The sequence below is a fragment of the Hypanus sabinus genome, chromosome 23 (assembly GCF_030144855.1).
Source record: "Hypanus sabinus isolate sHypSab1 chromosome 23, sHypSab1.hap1, whole genome shotgun sequence".
Lineage (NCBI taxonomy): Eukaryota > Metazoa > Chordata > Chondrichthyes > Myliobatiformes > Dasyatidae > Hypanus > Hypanus sabinus.
The window spans coordinates 27,403,228-27,409,357 of record NC_082728.1 but is presented as its reverse complement, the minus strand read 5'-3'; positions in this window follow the sequence as shown (position 1 = coordinate 27,409,357).

Genomic DNA, 6,130 nt, shown 5'->3' with positions numbered 1-6,130 from the left:
TTTGTTGTTCGTCCTCTCCTTTGGCAGCTGCTGCTTTTTTTCTGCGGTACAGCGGAGGCCCCTCTTGAACAGATTTCCTCTGGATGTATCTATTCAGTGCAATGTCTTCTCGGTTTTTAGATGTAAGGTTGAATTTCTTCAAGGTGATTTGGGTGCTATCTTTGAAACGTTTCCTTCACCCACCAGAGGTTTGTTGACCCTCTTTCAACTGGGAGTAAAGAAACTGTTTAGGGAACACGTGACCTAGGCCTCCAAATGACATAAGGCATCCATCGGAGTTGCTTTATTGTGGTGGGGATGCTGTTCATGTTGGTCTCCTCCAGTACACTGGTGTTAGTGCAACTGTCCTTCCACCTGATCCTCTGAATCTTTCACAAGGGTCTTTTTGGTGATATTGCTACAGGGTTTTCAGGGGTCAATTGTAGGCGGTCCATCATCCAGCTCCATACAGTAATGTAGGAAGTATAACTGCACTAAAGACCGAAAGTTTTGTTTGGATCTATAGTTTGCAGTCTTCAAAGATTCTTTTCCTTAATCTTGCAGAGGCTCCATTAGCATTACTCAGGCAGTGGCTGATCTTCGAGTCAATGTCTGCTTTTGAAGAGGGAATGCTTCCATGGTAGGGAAGGTGGATTACTTTTTCAATGGTGATATTGTCAACTTTTATAGAGGGCTAGATAAATGGCTAGTTGGATGGTGGCTAGTATAGGACCAGTGTCTTTTTTATATTCAAAACAAGACCTAGGGCTCTATGTGCCTTAAAAAAGGCATTCAGGATACATTGGAGGTCTTCTTCAGGGCCACATTTGGAAGACTGGAGCACCATTCACCTCTTCAAAGGTGCAAAGCTCAATGCAAGAGCTTTAAGTGGCCACTTTATTAGATACAGGAGGTTCGACATGTTGTGTATTCATAGATGCCCTATTGCACACCACTGCTGTAATGCATGGTTATTTAAGTTACTGTTGCCCTCCTGTCAACTTGAACAAATCTGCCATTCTTCTCTGTCCTCTTTCATTATCAAGGCATGTTCACCCACAGAACTGCTGCTCACTGGATTTTCTCACAGAATTCCCTGTAAACTCAAGAGACTGCCGTGTGTGAAAATCCCAAGAGATCAGCATGTTTTGATATACTCAAGTCACCCCATCTGGCACCACCAGTCATTCTACAGTCAAAGTCACTTTGATCCCATTTCTTCCCCATTCTGATGTTTGGTCTGAGCAACAACTGAACCTCATGACCATGTCTGCATGCTCTTATGCATCGAGGTACTGCCACATGATTGGCTGATTCGATATTTTCATTAACGGGCAGGCAGCAGGTGTACCTAATAAATTGGCCACGGAGTGTAAAGCCATATAGCACAGAGCTGAAAGTTAAGTCTTGTGTTTGATATGTGACAACTTGAGACTGGCATTGAATCTACAGAAAAGCTGTGTGTGTTTTGAAGACAAACTGTGAGCATTGCATTCTAATTTCCTACAGAATTACTCCATCCCATTTTCTTTCCTAGAAAAGCGACATTCAAAAAAGATAAGGATTTTACTGACAACAAAAAAATTCTTCCTGTTAGAAATGCAATGCACACCATCTGTCATGCCTGTTTTTAAATATAACTTACAATCAACTTCCTGCAATCTGCAAAGACTCTTGTTTGATTTTTCAGAAGTGAGGAAGCTGCTTGGGATTTGGGAACTTACTGATCTCCAGAGACAGCTGGAGGAAACAATAATAAAGCAAGCCAAAATTATTTGAGTTAACATGTGCAGCTAAACAGGATGCAAAAATTCTGTTTTATTTAACTTGAATGTTTTTTTTAAATTCATGGATAGCATTGTGCCTCCCTTAACCTAATGTTTTGTGCAATCGTCTCTCTGGATTGCAGTCACAATGTTACTAGGTTTGGCAGAGAACTTTCTACTGTGCTAAATGAGATATCCCTTCTCTCTGTTCATTGTGCAGTCTATCATACTTGAATGATAAAATAGCATTAAAGGCAAACATAACAGGAGATAAATCTGTACTGTCAATGTTTAGCCACAGAAGAGTGCTTGTTCTTTAATTCTAATTTCTGAATGGCACCTCTATCTGTTTTAGGAAAAAGAATGTTGATATAGTTTATTCATACACTAAACATTGATTCAATGTCACGGTTGTGTTCTGAAAGGATCTGGTGAATTACACACTTTTGCCACTAGAGGACTCCACGTCATCATGGTACAGTCTTGCTCCAAAACTTTCAACAGGAAGTGTGATGAATCTTAAATCCTCCCACACTCCTTCAGCTCAGTGGGAATTTAACAGTATCCTTGTGATTCATTTTTAAAAACTTCCAAAAGACTATTGCTTGAGTATCAGCATTGTTATGTTTCATAATTCCAAAACATAACAACTAATTGAAACAAAAATAAGAGAGCCAGGAATGCAAGTCTAACTTTGTTTCTTACTTTATGTGAGATGTGCAAGTATCATGATGTATACAATTCACATATTTTACATGTACTGTAACCCATAATGTATTATTTAAATGAACAAGAGTGATTATTCAAACAAAATATTTACAATATTACTCAAATACTAGTGAAAAATTAAATACACAACGCTCCCCCGCTTAGCTATAAACTCCAACTCAACATGGAATGCATCTCAGTTATATACACAGTATATTATATAAATAAACTACTCTATACAGACATCCACTGAATAGTCACTTTTTAAATTGGTCTAATGATTTAATCATCAGGGAGGCTTCCTTACACTGTGGGATAACATCTTTCCTGACCGGGGGGTTCACTCTGCTTGGTAGGTGAGACTTGTGGCTGTGAAATAATCTCAGTTCTCCTCTGTGGCAATTGTAGGAGTTGACTCTGATACTGTAGGAAGTGGTTCTGACCGCTCAGGAACCCTTTCTTCTCTTTTTCTTAGCTTCTCTCTCTGATCTACTTTGATCCTTTTCTTTTTCTTTCTCATGTTCCTTTCTTTCACACCTGATGCACCATCAATAACTCACTCTGAGACGTGAAGGCGAGATATCGGCTTTTATTGACTGGAAGAAGGAACAAGCAGTGAGTGACCACCATACGACATCCTGGAGACTGAGAGGCCGGGCTCGGGCCTCGATTGCCTTTATACTGGGGTCTGTGGGAGGAGCCACAGGAGCAGTCAGCAGGGGGAGTGTCCAGACAGGTATATGTAGTTCACCACAACGCCTTTCTATTTCTTGCTAACAGTCTTTCTATCTCTTCTTTCATTTTCAAATTCATGTCTTTCTTGTTGTCTTCTTCCTTTTTCTTCTTTCCAGGAGGTGTATCTTGATCTGAAGAAGGTGCATTTAGTTCAATGGAGTATTCACTTATTAATCCTACTATTTGTCCCTTTACGATCTGATCTTTCCTATTGGTTTCCTCATCTACAACATCATCTGATGATCCTCTGTTTTTGTATCTCCATTGACTCCTTTCTTTTTGGTCTTCCATTCATCCAGCTGGACTTTGGGCTTGTGATCTATTTTTACAAGCAGCTTTTGTCTCCCACTTGAAGTTTTTGCAGTAATCTTAATGCATGCAGAGTAGATTTTGTTCCTTTATACTCACAAAAACCGAATTCTTGCAACTTTCCTGAAGTTCCTTGAACTCTCTACCTGCTAAAGACCAAGCCACATTTCAGAAGCAACTGTCTGATTATCGTATCAGAGGTGATATCATAATCTACAGAAACTGTTGTATTCGGACCATTGCTTTTGTCACTTTCACACTCCCTCTAAGCAGCATAGTCTCTCCTTGGTCCAATATGCTTTCCAAGAAGAGGCACAAAGACACCTGTTTCCCCTCTGTTGGGCAACGATTCATGGTGTACAGCTTGGAGACTGTTGTGGCATCATCCAGCATCTTTATTGATTTGTTTTCAGTTGACTGTGTTATGTTTGTTCTTAATAAAGTCAAACTTAGCATGGGCAAATGCTAGAAGACTTTATTTACAGAATGGCTTCAGCCCAACACTGAGACTGCATAAGCAGATCACTATTGAAGCTTCCAGTTTCAGGGTGAACCACCCACATTGCCCACTGGGAACTGAAGTTCTTTATTATGTACACACATCTTCCCCCTTTAAAGAAAAAAAAACAAACACAATACTATGTTTTCATAAACCTGCAAGGAACAATAATCCTTTTTATCAAAGATATGTCCTTGAACTTCAATTGTAATGAGCAAATACAGGCCCTTATTCACTCTCACTTTCAATCAGTCTCTGAGGTGGTTTGATGAGCCTTGATCTGCTCCTTGTCTCCATAGATGTATTGCTTTCACTTGCTGCATTAATAGTGTCTCTCTGAGAACTCTGAACAACGTGTTCATTTTTTACATCTGCTGGTCCTTTTGATGTACTGACAGGTGAAGTGCCACAGCTATGGATTGGAAATTGTGATCATAAATCTACACGGTTCCTTCTCAGAAGTGTCCCTCGCTTCATCTGGACCTGGTAAGAATGTGGAGTTACTTCTTCTTACACATATCCCTGCGTAGACCATGTGCTGAAACCGTGATCTCAGAGTTACAGCAGATCCCCAGGCTTCAGGACTGGTAGGTTCTTCACAGTCTTATTGTGATACCGTTTGTTATTCTTTTCCTTTCACCTTAGCCAATGTGACCTTGTCTGCTGCTTTAGGTGTCAACAGGTTTTTGCGCATTAGAAGGTTAGTGCATACGTGTCAGCCCATCAACACTTGGGCTGGGGAACGGCCATTCTGCGGTGGCACACTTCTGTAAATCATTAGACTTTTGTGGAAATCCTCTCATCCATCTTGTGCTTTCTTCACGAGCCCCTTCACTGCCTTGACCGAACTCTCTGCTAGGCCATTAGATTTTGGGTGACTCAATTAAGTCTCAGTCTTCAGGTAACTCTCCCCTCACCTTTTAATTTTTCTTTAAAACTACCTCTCTTCCCAACCATTCTTTATTATTTGTCCCATTATATTATTATGTGGCTTCAAGCCACATTTCATTTGATTAAAATATTCATGAAATGTCTTGAAACATTTTACCATGTAAAGGGCACTACGAAAATGCACTGATTGCTGCTGCTGTTTATGGTAGATCCACTTTCTATCTCTATACTTTTATTGCATGAGAGCTGAGCATGTGATCATAGGTAGAATGCGATGACAAAATATTGAAAGTATGGTCGCCCTGCCCTCTTCCTGCAGATTAGTAGTGAAAAGCACATTTGGGCTGGTTTAATTCTATCCCTGGGTCCATTTTGAAATGATCCTTTCTGGAAAGATAATACCAAGCTCTGGGCAGTGCTGAGATGGGGAAGGAGTGAGACAGAAAGTTTATGGGCAGGAGTCATCCCATCAGCTTTCCGTTCTCCATCATAAGCTTTGAACCAGGTGGGCAGAACCACAGTCTATGTCAGTTCCAGAACTGAGCAGAAGAAAGTCTGTTCGGGGACAAATTGAGAGAGGGGGCTGATGTGAACTATACAATTAACTTGCTTCCTACTCTGACCTGTAGCTCCTGTTGAAATTGTGCCGTGATCTATTTAAATAACAACAGAATTCAATGCTTCCTGAAGTTGAGTAGCCATTGATAGTGAAGCCTGGGACCTTTCTACACCATTTAGCTCAGCTTTCCATTGCTTAGTACTCTGAGCTGTCATGGCGGTGTAAGGTACTGTGTTCAAAGTTCTGAATAAGGATAAATACGTAGGAAGTCAATCAGCAGCCCCCTATTCTCAATGAAACCTGGAATCAATTGTTTCTCATGTCCGAACCAAGGAAACAGCTTTAATATTGCACTTTGCAGCCTGATGTCAAATGCAGTTGATAACACTGGTGTTTTGAAACATGCTGTTGTACTTCCCCTTCATTTTGTGAGGCAGAGCATGGGAAAGGGTTGAGTAAGTTAGTAAGCTAACCTCACATTAATGATATGATCACTGAAAACAAAAAATTAAGGCCCATCGGTTTGAAAATGACCATGGGGAAAGGTATCAAAATATTCAATTGAAATTTTCACTTTCCTTCTTTTTGGTAAACAGAATAATATTCTTCAAAATCTGTTGCTTTTCCTCATGCCATTTTTAATATTCACATCTAATTCTTGCCTCCTTTGACTCTGAAGTTTGA